This window comes from Lepidochelys kempii, chromosome 7, assembly GCF_965140265.1.
Source record: "Lepidochelys kempii isolate rLepKem1 chromosome 7, rLepKem1.hap2, whole genome shotgun sequence".
NCBI classification, from domain to species: domain Eukaryota; kingdom Metazoa; phylum Chordata; order Testudines; family Cheloniidae; genus Lepidochelys; species Lepidochelys kempii.
This window is the reverse complement of record NC_133262.1, coordinates 24,542,750-24,567,845: the sequence shown is the minus strand read 5'-3', so window position 1 is coordinate 24,567,845 and position 25,096 is coordinate 24,542,750. Positions and strand designations below refer to the sequence as shown.

At 42.2% G+C, this 25,096-nt stretch overlaps 1 protein-coding gene across 5 annotated transcripts in view; it reads left to right on the top strand.

The window, feature by feature from the left end:
• Window positions 1–25,096, top strand: part of IP6K2 (inositol hexakisphosphate kinase 2) — an 80,155-nt gene that overhangs the window by 31,916 nt on the left and 23,143 nt on the right. The window contains exon 2 of one of the 5 annotated variants that reach the window (XM_073351433.1): window positions 2,089–2,144. The exons of 1 other annotated variant lie outside the window; for it this stretch is intronic. The gene's annotated coding sequence lies outside the window, so the exon portion shown is untranslated. Of the gene's footprint in view, window positions 1–2,088; window positions 2,145–11,686; window positions 11,710–14,784; window positions 14,882–25,096 lie in introns of those variants that run through there. 3 more of the 5 variants (XM_073351432.1, XM_073351430.1, XM_073351431.1) reach the window with 3 other exon arrangements.

Here is a 25,096-nt window from a genome sequence, read left to right as displayed (position 1 = left end):
TGGGTTCTAGGAACGTGCAAGGTGGGAGGGTCCTAGAGTCTGGGCTCCATTCTGACCCCAAACATCTACACCACAGATAAACAGCCCCTTACCTGCAAGCCTGAGTCAGCTGGCACACGCCAGCTGCTAGTTTTTAACTGAACTGTAGACATATGCTAAGTGCATAGGCACCGCAGTGATGGGTGGTTAGGAATACGTAGACAGAAAGACATCACTTTTCTGCTATGAACATGGAACATTCCATTTTTATAGTGATGTGGGAGGTTGGAAGTCAATAAAGATGTACCAGAACCTACTTTGGGGAAAGTTGGCTTTATACGACCTTTACACCTCTGGGATTCTGGAACCCAATTCAAGCCCCATCATAAGCTAGAGCAGCTCTGGGTTTGCTCTAATTTACACCCTCTCTGAGGGATCTCATCTAGCAGCCCAGGAGAGCCAGACTGTAGAGGTGCCCTACTATAGTGCACCCTTTCCTCCTTAATACAATCTTGAGCTCAAGGGGAGGATTGGTGTAGGGCCTTGATGCTGGCTCTGTGCCACAGGGGGAATCCCACTGTACCAGGGGCAGTCAGGTGAGAAGATTTAGCTGCTAAAACCCAGAATCAAGTCACTATTTCCCAATTCCTATTGTTCTCTCTGTACACAGTTCTGTAGCTGCAGTTAGAGCAGGGTGTGGCTGGGAGAGGGAGAGCAAAGGAATAAAACTCATACCAGCTCAAAATGAAAAGCAGTCCCAAAGGGATCTGTAGGGTTACATAACTGAGTGTAACAGCATTACGGTAACCAGCGAGGAATTCTAAACTCTGTCAGATTAATGGGCATCCAGTGGGCCTGCAATGAAGATCCACTGGCTGTCCTGACTCTGATTCGGAAATTGTATCCATTACACTTTGTGAGCTGTGCCAGAGCCCTCCTAACATGAGGAATGGGGGCTTTAGTTAGTGACTGACAGGATTCCCAGGCATGTAGACAAGGCACTTGATGAAAATATACACCCAGCATTCCATACTGATTAGGGATGTCTGTGGAAACCTACTGACCTTGGGGAGTTCTCTTTGCCTCCAGCACCAAACGGGCCCCAAAATACCAATATGTAACATCTTCCCAAAGGGGCAAAATGTAATCCCTTTCCACTTGGCTGTGCTTGCTGTCTCACAACCAAAACAATCCTTACATGTGTCCAGTGAGTTAGAATATACATTGCCATGGCCCAATAGTCAGAATCTGTCACTAACCTATGTTTTACTGGCTGAGGTTGTGTAACCCGACATGTAACCTCCTCTCCTACAAAGCCCGTGTTCCTGAGCTATTGTGTTCCTCTTTCACTCACTACAGTTGTTATTCCATAGTGTATTGCATATTAATAACAATAATTAGTACTTTCTACAGAAATCCTCCTTCTTCCAGGATCTCAAAGCACTTTGCAAACCTCACAATCGCCCTGTGAAGGAGGTCCCATTACCTTCCTTTTAAAGAGAACAAACAAAGGCTTGGAGAGGTTAGCTAACTTGCCCAGTGTCTCACAGCAAAGCAATTGTAATATTTGTGAAATTACAGTTTTCCTGACTCCTAGTCCCTTGCTCTCACCACTGGACAGCAGTACCTCCTTCTTCTGTGTATTGGCATTATCAAGATATTCTTTGTTTGTTCCTACATCTATTCCATGTGTTCCTCTCCTGTGGCAGATGTAGCATATTTAATATCTGGAAAGAGAATCCTACTCATTCTAGTCCCTATCAATCCTTGCCAGATGATGCATGGAGCAGCCACAATGCTAATCCGCTTGCTTAACCATTTAGGCCTGGATGGGAAAGTGCCACCAAGGTGGTCAGCCAGGGTGAATATCCCAAAGGAAAGGGATGGGGCTTTGCAAAAGTACAGGTGCACACGTCCCCCTAGCTATTGGCAAAAGCAGAACATTAAAACAGAGCATACCCCACGGGGGCAGAGAGGGGTTTGGGGAAAGTAACTAGCCTTGTACCATGAGTTGATGGCACCAGCAATCATACAGCAATTTCTGGTGGCCTGTACATCCACATTCTACCTTGGGAAGAGAATACCCACATTTCCATTTCTTCATCCCAGATACACAAGAAGATGATGTCCTGCAAAACAAATGAGGAACTTGCACTTGCTGGCAGGTCAGTATTGAGAATTATTCATCCCTGTCTCCTCTCTTTAAATAGCACTGACATCCTCAGATGATCAGTGGGGAGTGGTCTACTTTGATGGAAGTCCAAGCTTTCCACAAGCAAGTGGAAGGGCTTCCTGAGTCAACCTGCCCTTTTTCATTCATTAGTGTCTGGCAGAGCTTTTCCATTAAAATTGGACGGGGAGAGGGAACCAAAAAACCTAAACCCTGCAAAGGTAAAATAAATGCGGTAGCTATTGTGATGTCAAAATGATGCAGTCATATGCTTTCCCTGGTGGCTGAATCAAGGATCAGCATTATTGGTGGCCAGTCTGGAGGGAACTAGAAACAGCAGAGGACAAGATAAAAAAACTAGGAGGAAAAACCTGTCCAGAGGGAAGAGAGAGGAGGCTCTGTCCATAGAAGACACAACAGCAGGTTGACAGAGCCCATCTGCAACAAAGAGTACAGAGTGATCTAGTTAGTAACTGCGGGGAGAGCTGGGTCTGTGCATGCTGGAATGTCTCTTTCACTGGTTCTGAACATCAGCGTCACAAACACTTTGTCTGTGGCTGGTTGGCTGCTGAAGGGTTGGGTTAAATAGGGTACAGTATTGTCAAAAAATGTCTATTGTTGTGAATGGGAGTTACATTTAATTTCTATAAACAGAGACCACATGCTGCATCAGGGAAGATGTAACATACATATCTCAACACAAATGGGTTGTGTACTTGTCTTTGCAAGTGAGTTGTCATGAACGAAGATAAATGTCCTGTGGGACCAAAACTCTTCTGTAATGTGTGCAACTTGTGCAATTTTAGCTCCTTCCACATTTTTGCAGGGATATATTTCTCATTTATTTTATTTATTGGATCAAAATCTTACAACCCTTAAATTGGCTTAACGGGGAATGGAAAGGTTTTCAGTGGAATCCAGGACTTCACCATTGGTGAACCTGAAATGATTCTGGGAGTCTGATAAACAGACAAATGTTCAAATGCTGCTGGTGGTCCAAATCATTTGAACTTTTATTGATCTGGAAAATGGGCTGAAAAACTTGCAAGAAATGTCTCTCTCATCAGATTTCTTGCTGGATGAACTGTTCTGCAGGAACAGCCTCACTCTTGGGATTTTGGTGCATCCGCTTCAGGACGAAACCAGGATGTGCCATGAAAATGACTCTACCTGGTGCTGCTTTGTGACCAGGAATAGCATTGATTGGCCCTGTCTTGAAGAGCTTATAGTCAGTGTCTCTGTGTTTGTACACTGCCTAGCACAATGGTTGTTCCTTATCCACTACTGTAATAAATGTAAGACTAATAATGCCTCATATGGCCTGATGGTTCATTCCAATGAAGAGACATTCACTTAAATTGCTGTCCATGTGTACATGGCCATGCAGCATGGAAGGGCATTCAATATCTTCATAAATGATCTGGAGGATGGTGTGGATTGCACTCTCAGCAAATTTGCGGATGATACTAAACTGGGAGGAGTGGTAGATACGCTGGAGGGGAGGGATAGGATACAGAAGGACCTAGACCAATTGGAAGATTGGGCCAAAAGGAATCTGATGAGGTTCAATAAGGATAAGTGCAGGGTCCTGCACTTAGGACGGAAGAACCCAATGCACAGCTACAGACTAGGGACCGAATGGCTAGGCAGCAGTTCTGCGGAAAAGGACCTAGGGGTGACAGTGGACGAGAAGCTGGATATGAGTCAGCAGGGTGCCCTTGTTGCCAAGAAGGCCAATGGCATTTTGGGATGTATAAGTAGGGGCATAGCGAGCAGATCGAGGGACGTGATCGTTCCCCTCTATTCGACATTGGTGAGGCCTCATCTGGAGTACTGTGTCCAGTTTTGGGCCCCACACTTCAAGAAGGATGTGGATAAATTGGAGAGAGTCCAGCGAAGGGCAACAAAAATGATTAGGGGACTGGAACACATGAGTTATGAGGAGAGGCTGAGGGAGCTGGGATTGTTTAGCCTGCAGAAGAGAAGAATGAGGGGGGATTTGATAGCTGCTTTCAACTACCTGAAAGGGGGTTCCAAAGAGGATGGCTCTAGACTGTTCTCAATGGTAGCAGATGACAGAACGAGGAGTAATGGTCTCAAGTTGCAGTGGGGGAGGTTTAGATTGGATATTAGGAAAAACTTTTTCACTAAGAGGGTGGTGAAACACTGGAATGCGTTACCTAGGGAGGTGGTAGAATCTCCTTCCTTAGAGGTTTTTAAGGTCAGGCTTGACAAAGCCCTGGCTGGGATGATTTAACTGGGAATTGGTCCTGCTTTGAGCAGGGGGTTGGACTAGATGACCTTCTGGGGTCCCTTCCAACCCTGATATTCTATGATTCTATGATTCTAAGGGGTAAACCTGAAAAGGCCTGCATTCTGCCTCTCAAAAATCTGTGTGCTCCACCAGATTTCAGGCTATCTGCCTTCTGAAAAGACAGCAAGTTTTGGTCCCTGGGTTTTATATATTTATATTTGTCTTCAATGGGACTGTCTGGGATAATCTCGTGGCAGTGCAGTGGAAAACACAGATGGAGTCACAAGATCACTCCTGGATGGAAGGTGCTGGAGCGGGAGTGTATTCAAAGCCTAGACAGGGAGTGAGCCTCTGCTTTCCAGAGGTTCTTTCAGCCCACTGAAGAAGCCAGGTTGATGCTGAGCTCTGGAGGAAGCAAAGTCCAGACCAGCCCTGCTGGGTTGGAGAATCTCCAAAACATGGAGCTTTGAAGGGCGTTTGGAGGATCATTATAGGCGGAGCTTGCGGTGTCCTTTATGGCTCCTATGTCTGTAAACCTGCAAAGGAAACGAAGCATGTTTGCAGAGGTGGTACTGCTCAGGTCTGTTAGTGAGAGAGACAGAGCGTGCTTTTTAGCCCATCATAAGAGTAAATCCAACACTGGGTGGAACACTCATTCTTCTGTTATTAAAGAGCAGGTAAACGGTGCTGAACTGACAGCCCTGAAAAATTAAGTCTTCTAGGCCATGGAGCAGACACAGTGCAGGCAACAGAAGGGGAAGGTAAGTTTTCCCCATTCTGCCACCTGCAGATCTCCACCAGAGGGAGCCTCTTCAGGGCAAGAGGAGAGTATAGTTGTCAAGTTCGGAATGAACCAGGCCTTCTTGTCGGGAACCTTCACTATGAAAAGTGGGAAAAGCTGAAAACTCAAAAATCAAAATCAAGAAGCAAAGTCCTAGTGAGCCAGGAAGCACGCTCAGGGGTGTGCTGCAGCGGAGGTGTGAGGAGCAACAACAGGAAGCTCAGCCTGGTTGCTCTTTCCTGCTTCAACAAAGCCGTAGATGCTGTTCTGTTAACTCTTTCTCATTTCACTAAGCAAAAGCACCAAGCCGAGAGGAATGAACAAAGCTGTTCCCAAGAGGAAACAATAAATTTGTAGATTTTCTAGTTTTTTTCCCCTATTATTATGTATTCATTTATTACACTGTGGAGGAGAGTTGTGACTTCCCAGCTCTGTTCAGGCTGCAACAATGGTGCTTGCTGGGTTGGGAACATCTGCCCACTGGTAGCTGGACTGACCCCCACATTAACAGGGTACCAGCCTAACACCCTGTATAGGAATGTTGAGCTCTTCTGTTCAGTCATCCTAGGCTTGGATGCTAAAACACTGTTAACATTTGGGGTAATTACTGCTGATCATTGCCGACAAGTGAGTGGAGTTAGCTACAGCCAGGGTACAAGGGGAGCAGGGCATGTCTCTTTGGATCAGAGGAGGAAGCTTAGATTTAGATTTTGTTAGTAGTTTTGATTTACCAATAAAGCCAAATCCCAGGAAGAGGGTGAGTTTGGACACTAAACGCAAGGTCTGTTGAAGCTGGGCTAGGGATTCAGACAAAACAGCTAGTAGATGGTAACTATTATAGAGGAAGTCGGAAGCCACCCCTCTGTTAGGTTGTCTAACACTTTACATTATAAAAGATTCTTGCAGCCTTTTTTAGAGAAGCTCCTGTCACAGTTCAGGGCAACTGCACCTGTATTTCCCCACAGTGGCCCAGCAAGGGCACCCACTCTTTGGCTTCCGGCTTCCCTGACTGTCACCTCTTGAGTGGATGTTTGCGTCTCTCTCTCCCTTCGTGACTGGAGTATCTCCAGGCTGAACAGTTCCCTGCCTTCCCTGTGTATTTCCCAGCAAAAGACAGACTGCCTATGCAGATCTGCTTGCTTTCTCCTCAGACATTAATAACTGCCAACAGTTAAGCTGCCACACAGCTCTTTCCAGGAATGCTTATTTAGTCTTAAGGTGTAGCCTGATCTATAGATTATGAATAAAAAATCCGTTATCACTTTGAGGGCTGACAGGTTCTTGTTCCAAGCTCAGGCCTAGTATTATTAAAATTATTATATAGTTGTGAACCCCGATGTGCACAGGTGCAACACACACATACTATAGGAACACTTTTATATTTACAGATAAATAATTTATTAATACATTTAGCAAAGTCACACACATACTCTAACTCAGTAAGGTAGATAGAGATAATACAGAAAGTACATCCGAACATTCATACTCACACCATCCCTTGCGGAACAAATTGAAATGTTAGCCATCATCTTCCTCATCACTGTCACCTTCCTCATCTTCACCAGTGACCATCATCCTGGGCCCTCCCAAGGGCTACATCTCTTTCCTACTGCCCCCAGGCTGGGATGCCACTTTTATAATATGTTACGCTGACGTTACCATGTCGAATGCATATTCAGTAGTGGTTTCTCCTCTCTTTCTTAGTAGTATTTCTTCCCCTTACCAATGTCCTTCTATAGGTTAATGTATTTATGATTTCACCCCATTATCATTTACGTCAATTCGTTGCCATGGCACTCTTGCGGTCGGATGTTCCTTCCAAAAACTTCCAGAAGCTGGTGTTAGTTCATGCTCTGTGGTTGACTGATGTCATTATGGACAAAATTCCTTCCTACACTCTACTTCCAGTTTCCCAAAACTTATGATTTACCTAAGTTTATCTATGCCAAAGTTCGTAGGCCTCAAGTCTCATGCTAACTGCTGAAGCCAATGTCTTGCAGGATACAAGCCTGTAGGTTCCTTGCATTACTGCTGAATATAATAAAGCAGAATATAATGTAAAGCAGAGAATAGAATAGAGGCAAGCAAACCCACTGGACTACAAAGGTAAAAGCATTACAGAGAAACATCAAAAACAATATAAGAACCTATATGCATGCTAATAAGCTTACCAGAGATCACCCCAATTCCAACATGGGCTCTGGGAGGTGATTGGTCCTTCAAATCCCACAAAGGGGTCTCTTCTGTGATCACAAGTTCATAACAGCCTTAGCTCAGAACTAACACACTCAGGAAAAGTTTAGTCAATCCTTTGTATAGGTCAGGAGTCTCCGATCTGGAATCTTCAGGAGCTAGGTGAGTAGACAAGGTTTTTTTCCCCTCCAGGGTGTAGTTTCAAGAGGCTTCCCAACTACTTTACATGTATTGTCCCAAACAGTTCTCTGAAGTTTCTAACATTTCCCCAAGGTTTACATTAGTCAGTCTCCTGGAAAAATTACATTCAATCCTACAACAGTACACAAACACTTGCATTTTTAATACAGTGGACCCCAATGATATTAAAGTTAATTCAATAATGTTTAACTTAATTCAGTAAGTTTTATCCAAGATATTGCAGGAAATTGCCTTCTGTCAACACCTCCATTGTTTGCCATGGGCCAGATAGGTGCTTTTTTTTTCTCCTACCAAATTCTCTTTCAATCAAATCTGAACAGAAACTTCTGAAAATCACTATTTCCCTTCTGTTGCTTGTGTTGGCAGTAAAATGTTGGCAGCATGCATTCTAATCTAAGGGCTTGTGTACCTGGGGAAACTGAATGGCAGAATTATAGCAGCATAATTACACCACTGTAGTTACACCAGTATAACTGTCCATATAAATATTGTATTTTGGAATAAAAATGATTTTATTTCACTCTAATTATTTTGCTTTGGAAGTCAGTTTCCTCATGTGGACAAAATCCTAAGATTGAGCGCATGCACTGGCCCAAGCAGCAGCGCACCTGGTACTGGGACCCCTAGGAGCAGATAGCTTCCTTCAAGTAGAGAGAACCAGATCAGGTTCCCCTTGCCTACCAGCATGTGTCCCATCCTCCCCTCTCCCCGGGACACCACATGCGGAAGGAGCTCCCCTTACACTAGGGGGTGGGGAGCGGGACAACAAGCACCAGGCTGGGCTCCCCATGACCACCCTTTCCACCCGGTATAATAGTCTTCTTCTGCTGCCCAGCTAATGTAGCTAGTCTTGTTCAAGTTGTGCTGAAGGTTCAGGGTTCACGCCCTACTAGTTGATGCAGGCTGGGGAGTTGCTACAGTTGCAATAACAGAATTTGTTTTTATCTTTTTAGTTTAAGAAAAATGCCCTAGGAAATTCCATAAAACAAACAAAAACCCTATGTTAAAAGAATGTTATTTAATGAGGCAAGGATCCTGGGGCAGAAATAGTGTGCAATCATGGAGCTGAAGACTACCCTTGTACAGAGGGGGGTTGAATTAAGATGCATGAGACACTTAATTCTGACATTTCCTAACTTTGGTGTGTGCTTGACTTTGCAATCTAAATAATGTTCTTTTAACACATTTTTATATGTAATTATTCTTCATATTATAGTAGCACCTTGGGCCAACACTGTGACAGGCATTGTACAAACACTCAGTAAGAGAAAATCCCTCCCTTAAAAAGCTTGCGTCATAAATAGACAAAATTTGGAGAAAGGAAGTTGTATTCTCCCCATTTTACAGATGGGGAACTGAGGCACACAAAGACTTTCACATATGAGCAGGCTGGGTTGGTGTCATGGGCTGGCTGGTCCTTCAGGCAATCTGGGCTCAGCCTTCCTATGCCTTAGCAGCTATCCAATGGAAGTTGGTCCAGTAAAAGAGATCACCTCATCCACCTTGTCTCTTTAGAAGCTATCCCTCAGCCTCAGTCTTGAGCTGGCAACATAAGGGCTAATTAGTTACCCTATTTTGGTATAAGGGGACTTAATTAGAAAGAATGATCCCAAGTCTGGTGGTGAAGCAGGGAGTGTGCTACTTAAATAGAGCTGGGAACTCAGCAGATAAAGGAAAACTCTGGCTGGAGGAATAAGGAGCCATGCTCTCTGGGAAGAGCTTGAGGAAGTCAGGCTGAGTCATCCACTGGAGTAGAGTAAGATCAAGTGGAAGGGAAGCCCTGAGATAGGGCCTAAAAGGAATAAGGAGATCCTCCAGCAGAGTCCCTGGTGAAGGGAAATAGTAGGGGAATCCAGCTGGGGAAGAAGCAAGATAAGAGAAACTCTGCAGGTCCAGGAGAAGGGGCCACGAAGCAAAGAACTTTAGTGGCGTCTGAGAGCAGTAGAAGATCTATTAGTTTGGGCATTTGATTTAGACGTTAAACTGGATCTTTTGTTACTCTGGAAGGAGAGTGAACTGTTAACCTGATTTGGCTGGAAGGCTGAGCCACAGAAAACCCAGGAAGGGAGTCAGGGGAAGACACCAGCAGGGACTGGCTATCACAGCCAAGGAAGTGGCCACCAGGACAGGGAGGGGTACAAAAGGTGAAGTTCCCTGCAATGCTGCATCCAGGCATGAGGAGGCACCCTAAAACTGAGGACATTTCCTCTTACAGCTTGATATTAATTAGTGAGCAAGAGAACCAAGGCTCCATAGTTCAGTACTCTGCTCAGTCAGCCAGTCTTTCTATAACCGCCTTCAAAAGCGGTGTAGACTTGAGGCCTCCAAGCTTTTCTGGATCATAGCTGACAAAATAAACTCTTAAATTGCACATTATGGATTTATTAGTGATTCCCTAGATCTGATCGCCACAATTAAAATGAGCTTAGAGTGGAGTACATATTATCCATTAATTACAGCTCCTGGCAGAAATGATTCACCTGTGATTCCTCCATGCCCTACCTCATTAAAATGGCAGCTGTCTGCCCACCCACTTCTGCAGCTTTAGAGAAATCCCAGTAAACAAAGGCCTGATGTGCACCATCCACAACTCATTCATTAGGTTGTCATTGCCCAGGCAGCTGTCTTTGCTTCTGATTTGAAGAGAAATTAGTCTTTCAGTCATTATTCTTTTTCCAGTGGTTTTGTTATAATTATTATTTCATGACTCTGCCAGGGTTGAGAATAGACTTGAGTGCATTTCTACCACACTCCATTCTAAACTGCCTCTTTACAGCACATTAGAGAGACAAGGTAGGTGAGGTAGTATCTTTTTAGTGACCCAACTTCTATTGGTGAAAGACAAGCTTTCGAGCTACACAGAGCTCTTCTTGACAGCATGGCACTGTCAATCTGTCCTGGTGACTAAAACATGTGCTGTGCTCCTTTTGTGTAGTGAATCAAACACAGCCCAATTAACCCTCTCATATCTAAGAAGAATTTGTTTGGAAAACAACACAATGTGCATCAATCCAAGCCCCAGAGAGCAAATCACCATGAATGTTGTGCTAGCCACACCCTGTAGCTAGAATAAGGGTTTTTGGGAGACAGGGAGGATCACATGATTAGGAAAGCACCATAACAACATTGATTTGGTGAGCAGGTCCATGTATTTTATTAAGGCTGCCATCTTGTGTTGCAGAATCTCAGATTTCATTTTAAAAAAGGCTTTAAACCTAAGGTCTGGTCTACACTTAAAGGTTAGGTTGGCAGGGCCAGTGCTTAATTTGTAATGAAAGAGCAATTAGGTGCCACAGCTCAAGCAATTTTTTTATTTTCATAACTGATGCAGCAAGCCCAGAGGTGCCGGGACTATGAACTGCCAAGCAAGCCCAGAGGTGCTGGGGCTCAGCCCTGGCACAAATTAAGCACTGGACATAGCTACAGTGTTTCAGGGTAAATTCACAGCTCTGAGCACCATAACCTAATCCCTGTGGTCCATCAACCTAGCTACTGTTGCTTGGGGAGGTGGAGCTCCTACAATGATGGAAGAGGTTTTACAACAGCATAGCTATTTGCCCTGACTGTGGCAAAAATAACCTTCAGATAGTGAACTGAATCTATCCTCATCTGATAGGTCTTTACTGCTGTATATAAAGGGAGTGGGTTGTAATGCCTTGATTTTATGTGCTATAAGACCCCCCATTAGCATGATGCTGCCTTTTGTTAAAAGAAAAGGAGTACTTGTGGCACCTTAGAGACTAACCAATGTATTTGAGCATAAGCTTTCGTGAGCTACAGCTCACTTGCATCCGATGAAGTGAGCTGTAGCTCACGAAAGCTTATGCTCAAATACATTGGTTAGTCTCTAAGGTGCCACAAGTACTCCTTTTCTTTTTGCGAATGCAGACTAACACGGCTGTTACTCTGAAACCTGCCTTTTGTTGACAGTCTCAGCAGAGAAGCCAAACACTGAATGTGCATGAACTTCCTGTTAGAGGATTTTCCCTTTGGATCATAGATGAGGCACAGTGGGGAAACAAGAAGCTTGCTTTGCAGCTCCCATACTGTATCAGTTCTGTGGGTGAACTGAAGAGTCTTTCGTTTCCACAACTGTCAATCTGGCACTTTTCACCAGCTCTCAAAGAAAAGGTAGGTGTTTGCAGAAGCAAAATATGGTTTGTTTTGTGAGTGTGCCACTCCGAGAAGCAGACACTTTTAAGATTGTCTGGATCAATAAAATGCCTCAGTGCTAATGCTGTGTACAAGGTGCATCTCCCTTGTTTGGGCAAGAAAATCATTTTCCTGGAGCTCTTGCCTTCGTATAGAGCTAAATGTCTTGTATACAATGACAAGAAAGAGCCCAGGGTGAGTGTTCAAAATAAGAATTATGGGGTCACCTGGAGTGCCAAGCTACCAAAGGATCGATCCAGTGGGGTCACATGCAGGGCCAAGTAACTAAGGCACTGATACTGGATCCATGTCTCAAAATGTAACCAAGTCATTAGCTAATGACAGAGCTGAGAGGTGCAAGGGGACTTGGAGAAGGAGGCAGCTGTTTAGAAAAGGAACATGAGAGCAATACAGCAATGAAGGGAAGTGTGGGGACTGAGAGGTGAGACACAATATTGCACCTGCCAAATGAGGCCTGGTGTCAACATCTTAGTACAGTCATAAACTGTATCAGGGAAACTGATCATAGGAAAACTAGATGGGTTATGGCATCTAAGGGACCTCTATACCTGAACTCTGCTCACAAGCATCTACGTAAGAAGGGCAGAGAGAAGTGCAATCAGGAACAAGGTGTGAGGAAACCTAATACTGCCATTAATAATATGATAATATACTCACCCCCCTGGAAGTATAACAATCATCACACATAGGCAATGGGCTCAAAGGGCTGCACTTCTGCATCAACCACCCAGTGACAAGTAAACACAAATCAGTCATGCACTTTGGGGCAATTCCATGATTTCTAGCGCACCCCTGCCCACGTGAACAGTAACTAAAATAGGTTTCAGAGTAACAGCCGTGTTAGTTTGTATTTGCAAAAAGAAAAGGAGTAGTTGTGGCACCTTAGAGACTAACCAATTTATTTGAGCATAAGCTTTCGTGAGCTACAGCATCCGATGAAGTGAGCTGTAGCTCACGAAAGCTTATGCTCAAATAAATTGGTTAGCCTCTAAGGTGCCACAAGTACTCCTTTTCTTTTAGTAACTAAAATATGCACAATTTACTAAAAAAAATGTTGGCCACAATGAGAAACTGCCAATCTAACAAGCTATGGTCATACTCCACAGCCACCCATCCCAGGCAAAGTCCTGAGAGAACAGAATTTATAATAGAATCTTAAAGCATCCAACAAAAGTCACCAGTCTTGGGAAAGCAAATTCCAGAGCCAAGGGCTTCTACTGAAGATAATCTGCTAGTTTCCAAACAGACAACTCTGGAGACTCTTAACAGAAGCCCTTGAGCTAATCTCACTATTGCTGCAACATTAAAAAAAAAGGAGGGGGGATGTATTTGAGGTTAAAAGAACCCAAGGCCTATAATTATTATTTATATCGTGCTGCCTGTGTGGATGGTGCTTTTAAAACAGATACAGCTGAAAGATCCCTCGCCTGTAGACCTCATTTGTGAAGTGACACTGCATATTTCCAAATAGATAGCCACTAAGGAACATTTGCTCTTTGTTGTATGCTTGAGATAGGAATTCACAGGTCAAATGTGGGAGGTGAGATGCGTGCCATTCCATAGCATGCTCTGGCTGGTCACAGCAGTGCCACAGCATCTGATATCTAGGGATGCTATAAAAGGTCTAAGCATTGCTTTTGGTACAGATTTCTTTACTGGGTGCTGTGTGAGACGAACTCACAGTGGTTTTTACCACTTTTAGCATCCTGACCTTTTATGTATTTAAAATTAGCATAAAATGCTAGTTATTTATACCTATGTGGACATGTCTGATCCCATGACTACATTAGGGCTAACAATTAAAAAAAAATCCCAATTAATCATGAGTAAAAAAATAGTTGTGATTCATCACAGTTTTAATCACACTATTAAACAATAAAATACTCATTTAAATTTATTAAAACTATTTTTGGATTTTTTCTGCATTTTCAAATATATTGATTTCAATTACAACACAGAATACAAAATTGGTATTCTATTATTGGTTAATAGTGTGATTAAAACTAATTAGATTTTAAAAATAGTCACAGTTAATCCATTTGTTTTGCATTAATTGCAGGCATTAACTGCGATTAATTGACAGCCCTAAACTAAACAGATGGCAGAGGGAGTCTGTTGCTTACTAAACTGAACTGCAATAATCTTATTATTTTTCGCAAAAAGAAAAGGAGGACTTGTGGCACCTTAGAGACTAACCAATTTATTTGAGCATCAGCTTTCGTGAGCTGTAGCTGTAGCTGACGAATTGGTTAGTCTCTAAGGTGCCACAAGTCCTCCTTTTCTTTTTGCGAAGACAGACTAACACGGCTGCTACTCTGAAACCTTATTATTTTTATTTGGTTTTTATATTCTTTCCAGGATGGCAGCTCTACTGCCATAGGTTCCTTAATGGGGTTGCAGTTGGGCCCCATCGTTGTGACTTCAAAAAGCATTAGGCCTAGGGCACGTTTTACAATAGGGTGATCACCCAGGTTGAGTCACAGTAAGGATCTGAGGAGGGAGAACAGGAATCAATGTTCCCTAAAGGTTTAGGAGGAATGAGATGGGATTTTACCAACATAACAGGAGCAAAAGTGGGACTAGAAAGTAAGATCATCTTTACGTGTTCTGTATGACCCTGTTCCAGCTTCTGCTTCAGCCGGCTGCAGATGGGCTCTCAGAGGGGCGGTGGAGACAGGAACACTTGCACCTGCTGGGGGATTGTAGCACAAAGGCCCAGGGCCCTGTGAGCGTTGTGACAGCGCAGGCTGGAGTGCTGGGTACTGCACCTCACCGTTATGTACAACGTGGGAGCTAGAAGCGGAGCAAGCGAGCGGAAACCAAAGCGGGGGGCTGGCTAGCCACATCCATTGCCCACCGGGGCACGCTGCGGCGGCATCTCCCTGCTAGCCCGCTCAAAGCCCAGCTTCCCCCAGCTCTTCCCCCTCCCCTCGGCTCAGCCAGGTGGCCCTAGCAACAATGCCTCTCGCGGGCACCCAATCAGCGGGCAGCTGCCTCCGCCGAGCCAATGGGAAGGCGGGGGACAGAGGGGGGGGGCAGGCCGCCGGGGGCTGTCCTCCTCGGCGCCGCCATTTTGGCTTCAGAGAAACAAAAGAGGCGAAGCGGCTGGCCGCGGGGATCTGATACTCAGGTAACCTGTCTCTCCCGCCTCCTTCGGGCCCCACCGATCCTTTCCACCCCCTTTCCGGCAGCTCCCCTCGGCTCCTGTGGTCCTGAGTCTCCCCGCCCGCCCGCCCGGCTCCTGGGCCCAGCCCCTCCCAGTCGCTACAGCGGTTCGGGCGGCCGCGCCCGACCCGCCCGGACCCGGAGGCGCTGGCGAACCGCTCGGTAGCCTGCGTAAGCGGGGCCGGCCTGTGGAGGTTACGTTCCTCCCATGGGGACCCGGCTCCGAGCCGGGCTGGGCCAGCTGAGCTCACTGGATCCCTGTCCCCTCCCCCTCCTCCTCCTCGCTTCCCCCTCTCCCGGTCGGGCTGGTCTGGGCTTTTGGGGTCCGGGTCCGCAGAGCCCTGCATCACTGCTGGGGGCCGTCCAGGTCCTGCCTCCCCGTGGGACGCGGAAATCCCCAGTAGGCTTTGTATCCCGCTGCCTAGTTTTCCCCCCCGCTCCGCTCCCGACTTCCCCTCGTGCGGCCGGCGTTGGTGCCGTGCCAGGCATACGCAGAAGCATGGGGCTGCCCCGTCGTTGTGTTTGGCTGATGCACGCACAGGGGTCCCACTTCCACGTCCCTCAAAGAGGTGCTCGTGTGCCTCTGTTTCTTTGCGTGCGGACTGGCTTCATGTTGCACCGGGTTCCACTCAGTTATTGCATTTTTCTCTGTAGGGGCTCGGGAGGAATTTATAACTGTGGGGTGGTAGGAGCACTTCTAGCACCCGAGCATCATGTTCCTTAAGGAGAGCATTTCTCTTCTCTCCCTTTCCTTCTCTCCCAAACAAGTGTTCAGAAATTTGGTGCTAGTTTCTGGATGTCCTCAAATAGTGAGGTAGCCAGAACTTCTGAGGCAACAAAACCAGAGTTTTACAAAGGGTAGTTTTATAGTAAGAGTAAAAGTGGATAGTTTTCCATTCCTTATTCAGTGTTCTTTACCCATTTTAAAACAGTGTTGCTTACCTGCTTAGATAGTGGGGGGAGAAGGGCTGGGTTTTTTTTTTTTTTGGTACGGTATAGTGGATACAAATTAAATTTAGTATTTGCTCCAAAATCACTGAAAAATTACAGAAATGGAAATAAGGTAATTACATTTCTTGTATAAGGAAACACTTCTTGATTCAATAAATGTTTGTTAATCATAGTTCCAAAGTACTACACTGCATGCAGTAGAAACCCTGTTCTGCAAATGTTTTGTAAAATCAAGGGCTTTTAACATTGCTGCCAAAATAAACTCCTGTTGTAGTTGTCCCAAACCATCCTGTTTTGGGCCTTGCATTCTCTAGAAAGAAATAACCTGTTACCTAACACATGTTAAAGTACACCTTTCTTCTCTAGTGTAGTCATACACTGAATCACCATATAGTGATGGGTTTCAGAGTAACAGCCATGTTAGTCTGTATTCGCAAAAAGAAAAGGAGTACTTGTGGCACCTTAGAGACTAACCAATTTATTTGAGCGTGAGCTACAGCTCACTTCATCGGATGCATACTGTGGAAACACATATAGTGATGGGCTTTCTTCTTTTTCTTTGATACAGCAACCAAATATATTCCACGGTTATTTCAAAACCAGTATTTTAATAAACGAATCTTGTGTTCTTATCCTTTAAATAGTCCAGAAAAGCTTTGAGGAGAACTTCTCTAAAGAGGCAGGAGGCTTTTTTTGGTGCCTTTTTCTTACGACAAACATTGAACATAAGAGGTAGTGTTTGGCTCAGGAGATTAAAATTAACGTGGGCATAAGATATTTTTTAGTTTAGAAAGCTTCAGACACCGTTTGATTTTGAAACTTGATTGATCTTATTCAGCAATTATGTAGCTATAAACCCACTGGAGAGCTGCTGCTAGGAATATGTGGGAGTTGTGTGCTGAATTTGAAGCTTAAAAAGAGAAACTAAAAAGAGGATCTTTGAACTGAGTCCACTCTTATATACTCATATAAAATGTATGGGCATTTTTGTTCCATATAATTTAGTTCTCACCCCATTTACAAAGTTATTTAAATTGAATATGTTGCCGCTTTAAAGTCAAACATATATATGTTACTTCTGTGTATCTTGCTTTGTTATATTTTGGAAGTATTAAAGTTGGAAACTGGTTAGGAATACATATGATGGGTAACACAATTTCCTCCCACACCAGTGGAGAGGAGAATTTCAAATTTATAAGACACCCATGTGCTAGAGGTTTTGAAAGCCCATTTTGTCTTATGGGTGTAATTCATAAAGTCAAAAAGTTTGTGGACTTGAAAATTGGATGTAGCAGTCCGTGAATTCCAGTGATGATTAAACCTGGTGAAAATCTAAACAAAAGGAGCTCTCAGCCATGCCTGTAGCTGTTCCATCACTTCACACTGACTCAACAGATATTCTGAGCTTCAGTGTGACTCTCAGAATGACAGTCCTAGAATCTTATTAGGTAGATGGAGACCCTTGAGCAGGGTTGAGGAGCACCACTCTAAAAAGAATTCCAGCAGCTGGGGTGAGACGTGAGCGTCCCACTAAGGCCCCTATGCCTAGACCTTGCTGTTGTACCTCCTTATTTTTGTATCTTCCTCTGCCCAGTAAATGTAACTTAAAAAAAGAAGCAAAAGCGTTTGTCTGAGATAGCCTTGGTATATTGGTTGAAGGGGCATGGGCAGCAAATGTCAGAAATGTTACTGTTCTGTGAATACACAGAAGGAAAATGTGTAGTCATTTTAACCCAAAAAAAAAAACTAATTTAACTAGGACATAGGAGCCCCAAAGGGATTTCATATCTAGAAGGGCAAGTTAAATAATAGTATTGGCTGTTTTTTACAGGTTTTTAATATATTTTTTACACCATTATATTTAGGAACAAAAATATGTGTAGACAACATTAGTGACTAGGATAAGTAAGACAAGGCTTGTACAGAAAGAAGTGAGTTGCAGAAATTTATTGGAAACGAATATTAAACACCCAAATAACTTTTAAGTTATGATGGTGATTTCATATAGGCAAGTAGACCATTCATTTATTTAAACAGGCCAGTTTTCTGTAAGGCCACATCTATGTTAATACTACGTTAGCATCTAGAGGATCCGGCCAAGACTGGGGTCCAAATTGTGATAGTTCTTACATGTAACATAGGATGTTCACCCTGTCTTGAAGAGTTAAATACAAGTGGTGGGAGGGGAAGTGGAGGCACAGAAAGGTGAAGTGGTTTGCCCAGTGTCACAGACAGGTAGTGGCAGAGCTCGGAATGGTATCCTGAATCACCATCTTATGGTCTGTCTGTCTGCTAGAACACACTACCTCCATTTTGTTGCCACTGGTTCACCTACACTTGTGGTAGCAGCAGTGGGAGTATTAATGGGCCCAGTGCTTTCCCACAAGCATTTTAACCACTGTTTCATCTAACCTTGGTAAGAACAGGTCTAGAATACACAGTGTCCGAAATCATAGCATCTTAGTTTAGCTTATAACAGTGAAATGGACTTGGTAGCTATCATGGGAAATTTTAGGAAAAACATCTTGGTGTACACAAGGTCTGAAGATACAGTTTTTGTTTCATTTAGTTGTAGTCCATTGTAATTAGTTGCAATCTTTAACATTAAGCCAAGATATAAATTAAATATTTTCAGGAGATTGTGAGAATTGATAGTGAAGTTCATCATCTGCATTTGATTTTTATTGCTTTCTCTCACGTATAACTTGTTCTGTAGCTAAGAATATGCTCACAAAATTCAATTATCTGATCAAAAGGTTAGAATATAGCAATATTTAAATGGTAATTCATTCTTTGTTGCAATGCTGTTAAAAGTGCTGCCTTGGTAATTCTACTATTTTCTTTAATTCTGAGTTAGGAATACAGTTTAGGAGATTGACGTTATACTACCTGTTGTTCTGTTCATAATGTTAGGGTAGGAGCAAAACAGTCTTGTGCTTCAGAGCCAAGGTGATTTGAGACTAATGACTATTGTGTTCCTGTTGATTATTGTGGCTAGAGTTTATCAGTATTTTTCCATTACATTTGATGAGTTTGCGCTAAATCAATTTTAAACAAACTGGCCCTTTCCAGGTTAGGCTGTGTGATTTTTTCGTTCATGTGCAGAGGAACAATGGAATAAAAATCCCACTAATTTAGTTCATTCACTTGTCCGTTGTTTCATTTGCTGATGGTTAGTTTGTCTCTATTGGCAAAAGGGTGTGATTGGTATCTAGGCAACCCAAGTCCTGCTAAGCATCTCTGCAACCTGCTTGAAGAGATTAAAATTTTCCATTGCAGGGGAAGAGGATTTTTCCTTTGTACTGGAATTCCTTCATCTGGCTTGCTGTTTTCTGTTCAAGGTTAATGTATTTTTGTAACTATGCAGGAACCATCTGTAAAATACACGATATAACCACTTAATTACAATAATTTTTCTGTTAATAGTTTTAAGGTATGATTAGATGTATATTACAGATTTTAGTTAGAAACATCTCATCAGAATTTTTTGTCAGGGAATTTTTGTTAATAGAGGAAAAGCACTTCATTTTTCTTCGTTTAAAAATTGGTCCCTCTGTCCTATTCTGTTACAAAAATACAATTATCAAGAGACAGCACGATATGTTTAACACCAGTGGACATCTATTGTAATGTGCTTTGGGAGCTAGGTACCACTTTTGTTTGCCAGACAGTGATTTAAAATTCACTACACATCTTGAAAGCGGAAGAAAACAAGGTTTGCTAAAATTAAAACCCTATTAAATGTCTGTAGTCAGGTGCTAGCTACGTGTCTCTGGAGGCATTGAGTTGACGGCTTAACCACTTAAGTTTTTTTTTAACTTCCTGTTTCGTGCAGCAATGGGTTTTTATGTCATGAGTATGTCTAGTTGTGTTAGAAAGATTGGGGTGGATCTAATGTGATAACACTAATCCTCAGAATGGATGTGGGCAGTACTCTTGCTTTGTAAATAGATGTAGATGGATTATTATCCTAGATGTTTACTACATTTATCTTTATTTAATAAGCTAAAAGACCTTAAGAACTTCTAGCTTAAGAAGCATCAAAACTGCACAAGCTAGTAAAGCATGTTTGTTCATATTGTTTAATTTTTTATTTTAAAAAGTGCTATTCAAATCAGTAATGGCCTTCAGAGCCAGTTATCTGAATAGAGGAAAGTTCATCCTTTCACAGAAATAAAGTAGGTTTCAGAGTGGTAGCCGTGTTAGTCTGTATCAGCAAAAACAACGAGGAGTCCTTGTGGCACTTTAGAGACAAACAAATTTATTTGGGCATAAGCTTTTGTGGGCTAAAACCCACTTCATCAGATGCATGGAGTAGAAAATACAGTAGAGACTGTATTTTCCACTCCATGCATCTGATGAAGTGGGTTTTAGCCCACAAAAGCTTATGCTCAAAGAAATAAAACAGTTGTCATTTTGTGCTAGTCTGCATTTCAAGCTGGAAAGTTCAGGTCTGTTCAGTAGACTGACACTGATTTTTCTTCCAGTCTCAATTTCTTCATGGTCAGGATATAACACACAAAAGAGTCATTTTGGTTAAAGAGAAAAGACCAGGCAGTTTAAATTTTTTATAAGACAGCGACACAAGATTTGCTGCTTGTAGTCTGGTAGATGGAAGAAGTAGATACATTATAATAGTGGTTACATAGATTTTTAGGTAGCTTTTTAGCTAATATGGAGCATCTCAGTCTCTCCTCTGGCCTCCTTGCCTGTCATCCACTCTGTCCAAAATTCTGCTTCTTCTCATGCTGCTTATTGGTTTCCTGATTTGCCACTTCAAATACAAGTTCCTTTGCCTCATCTTCAGGGCCTTACATCATCTTCCCTCTCTGCTCTAACTTCCTCCTAGCTAACTTTCCACTTCCTGCCCTCATCCCAATTCTTTTAGGTTGCGTCTGGTCTATACTTAAAATTTAGCTCAACATACCTGTGGGTGTAAAAGGTCCACCCCCAAGAGTGCTGTAGCTATGTTGACCTAATTCCTTGTGTAAATGCAGTTAAATCAAAGGAAGAATGCTTCCGTTGACCTCACTATCATCACTTGGGGAGGTGGAGTTCCTACAGCAATGGAAAAACTGCTTCCATGATTGTAGGGGTGCATCTACGCTATGGGTCATGACCTGTGGTGTAGATATAGATATAGACTATATAGTCAGTTTTACTTGTCTTCATCTCCTTTGTATGCTCTCTGCTTTGAGCATTTCTGTTGTGATGACTCCATAATGAATGGTCTCTCTTGCGAGATATCTTCTCTCTTTTAAATCCTTCCTCTTTAAACAGCCCATTCTCATCATTAATAATCCTAGCATACGCCCTCTCCTGATCTTGTGTTTAGACTATACATTTGTCAGAGAACCTTTTTTTGTCAAGTGCTGTGTATGCTGATTAAATGGGTTTTAAGAACTTTTTAAAAATTGAGCTATTAGGACTTTTCTTCTTCCTTAGAGCAATGTCTCCTATTGCAATCTCTTTTATACAGTCCTCAGTCTCATTCTGTGGCTCACATGACTGAGAACCAGCCTATATAGCATATATAATGATTAAAATCAGACTTTTAAAAAATAAGCTTCCTCCACCACCACCACATTTACATTGCTAAAAATATCCAGGATATTTAACTTTTTAGCTTTATTAAGCCTTCTACCAACTAGAATTTGTCATTTTTCCTATGTTCAATTTTAGTCTGTTTTCATTATACATAGAGGGACTTGACCAGAATACTTAAGTAGCTATGCAGTAGTATGATGCAGAAAGCTTTTACAGCATCTGAGGTTTTTCAGGAAGTGTGGGTGAATCTCTGTTTCATGCTCGTTTGAAAAAAAGGACTTTCTTTTAGCAATTGCTCCTGTTTTGTGTTTGTATCAGTTCCAAATGTACAGTAAATCGTCTATGCTCTATTTGAGATATTTAGACGGTATTGTGGTCACAGATTTTCATTATGACATCAATCAGATTAACACAGCTCCTGGGTACAAAGGTGAGAAATACTATTGCTGACAAACTGCTTACCTGCTTGTTTTATGTTTTCTGAGGCCGTGTCTATATGAGAAAGTTGCATCAGTTTAACGTAAGTTGTTATTTTAAACTGATTTAGTTGAATTGGTGACAAAGGCTATATTCCTATTTTGGTTTAAACCAGGCTTAGGTCGGTTTAGTTTAAGCTAAATTGAAATAAGGTACTCTTAAACCTAAACAAGCGTGTCTATGCAGGGATTTACAGTCGTTTAACATCACACCTTGAGGGTATGTCTTCACTACCAAAGTTGAAGCGTTGCTGTGGCAGCACTTTAACATGGCTGTGTAGTCTCAGCACCAGTGCTGGGAGAGAGCTCTCCCACTGCTGTAAAAACCCATCCCCACGAGGGTGCACTGTCTACGCTGCCACTTTACATTTTTTTCACACCCCTGAGCGAGAAAGTTTCAGCGCTGTAAAGTGGCAGTGTAGACTAAGCCTAAGTTTACACTGGTGCACTTTTCTTGTGTAGACATGGTCTAGGACTCAAACCTGTGAAGAAAGCAAAGTCATCAAACTAAGGGTAACCTATATTGTCTGATGCTACTAGCATTAGTAGATACTATTGTTTCTTTATTTAAAAAGTGGGAAGCTTTTTAAACAAGTAGTTCCTGTTGTCTGATTCCTTGTTAAAGGTAACTTGCAAAGGATGTTTAAAAAACTGAATATATGCCTGTCTTTGTGTTGTGCTTTACAAAAAAATGCTCCCCCTCCTATTTTTTACCTCAGTTCCCCCACTTTGAATCTTTTTGTGATGATTATCATTTCACTAGATCTTCAGTCAGTCATAGTCTTCAAGGGTAGGAAAGGCCTGAATTTCTAAAGTGTAAAACAAACAGGAAGAAACCAGCAAACTTGGAAAAATAAAGACATGAAATAAATAAAAAACAAACGAACCCTTTCAGGCCTTTATTACACATCATAAAGAACCCAAAAAAGGCACTGGCCCAGTTTTTCACCTTGAAACTGTTAGGAGATTTGATTGAAGAAAGTTGCATTTTCCAAGATTTATGTTTATCCTAGAGTAAGTGATAGTTGGTACTTGGAACCCTGTTTTGAGAAAGCTGGTGATGTAAATTTAAGGTCACTTGTATTGGGTTTGTACTGTTTTATGTCTGCATTGCTTTTTTGTTTTAGCCATATAGTTGTCTCTTTCTCCTCCTGACATAGGCATTGGACTCAGTATGTCTTGTAATCAAAACCATTTGAAAGCATTAAAAAGGTAATTCAAATGTTGAAAATCTCTTGGGTTGTGCAGATCTGTGCAGAGTTAGACGTGTTCATTTTGAGTGAAAAGGTTGGAGAACCCCTGATTTGGCATTTCACTACTACTTTGAGAAATCTGCTGATTGGTATGGTTTTGGATTGATTAATGTTTATGTATTCGAATATCAGTTCAGCGTAAACATGACTTTATACACGGATGGAATGACTTGTTTACTTTGAGAATAGACTACTATCTTCTACTTAGATGTCATTTATGTGTACACTGGATTCCAGAGAGCAGATATTAGACCTGTCGTCCTTCCCTTGCTGTGAATGTGATCCTGTAGACTTTTATAGACAGGCTGTGCCTGCTGGTTTCAACTTGCACTTGCTAGATTGCTTACCTTGTTCTTGTTTCCATGCATGTAAAACTCTTCTTAACAGAATATAGAGGGAATTAAAGCCAGACAGAGTAATTAAGATAGTCATAGGTCTTCTGAAGTTGTGGCTCACGAAAGCTTATGCTCAAATAAATTTGTTAGTCTCTAAGGTGCCACAAGTACTCCTTTTCTTTTGTGAATATAGACTAACACGGCTGCTTCTCTGAAACCTGAAAATAACCTGTAATCTTGAACATGGAAAATATTTGATCTCTTCCAGCCAACATCGTTTCAATAATTTGTTTGTCTGCATGCATGTGAGAATGTAATCCTGCAAATTAAAACAAAAATCTATGGTGAAATCCTAATCCCATTTAAATCATTGCCTTCAATAGGGACAAATTTTTACCTCAGTTCATGATGCTCATACAGAAATAAGTAATCTGCAAACCATGTTAGTAATGCTGGATTCTTTTCAAGCTTCAAGCCTTGGGGAATTTAATTTTCATTGATAGTGTTCTCAAAACTTTTCACCCAGTTCATATCTGGCCTGTGGTCTCAATTTAGTGAGTCAGTTTAAATCTGCCTTTTTCTATTCATAGTGGGCATGGCAAAGCTACAAGAGATGATGCAATTCTGCTAATCGCAGTTTTAGAATTGGACCAGAGGAGGGTCAGTTTTAATTTGCACTCCCAAGTGGGAGCTAAGCAGAATGATAGCAGTACTATAGCTCTTTAAAATAAAACTTAATCTGAGTCACTGATCTGCGCTTATGCAAATTATTCAGGGGGTAATTAAATAAATTGTGTAAAAAATTTGCTGTTCTTATTAGAGCTGATTTATGTTTGGTAACCTTATGTGCAGATGTTTAAAATGCCAGGAGGTGAATCTAGTGAAAAACATGAAATTCTCCTGTATAGAAGAGGGGAAACGTAGAAAATATTATTTTGAGGATTATTGTTCCCAAAATTCATGGTGTCATAATATTCTCCTTTAGAGAACTCTGTAGATGAATGTACAGTTTTATTGAGGGTTTAAATAACTTTGAAGCAGTTTATCCTTTTTACTTTAAAAAGCTTCTAAGAGCCAAGAGGTGCTTTCCCAGAATATCGAGTAGACGTGTAAATGAAATAAATTAAAGAGAACTATGCACAATTTGCTCAGAAAGTTAAAATTAAAAGGTAAAATCATGTTCCTATTCAAGACTGACCTCTAGCTGAAATTAGCATTTCTTCTGTCAAAATGCCCTTACACATAAACACTAAAACTGCATCATCTGCGGGGGCGGAATCCATATTCTTGGTCTCATTCCAGGCCATGAATGTCTTATTGGATATGGCTGTCCCCTGGCTGTGGAGAGGGAAGTAGCCTGTCAGCAACTTCCTCCTAGGGATTTTCAGTTCTTGTTTGGGTGGATGATGGGTCCTGCCAATGGCTTTTTGCCCGTGAAGTCCTATTGGACCCTCAGTTTGAATAAAGTAAACTTCGCCACCTTTGCTTGTAGTGCAGAAATGCTGATTGCTATTGTGATATATTTCTGGTAAAAAGTAACACATCATACAGGCATAATATTGATGTGGTCATCCCTCATCAGATGGGCTAATTATAACAAAATAATTATTTTCAAGTG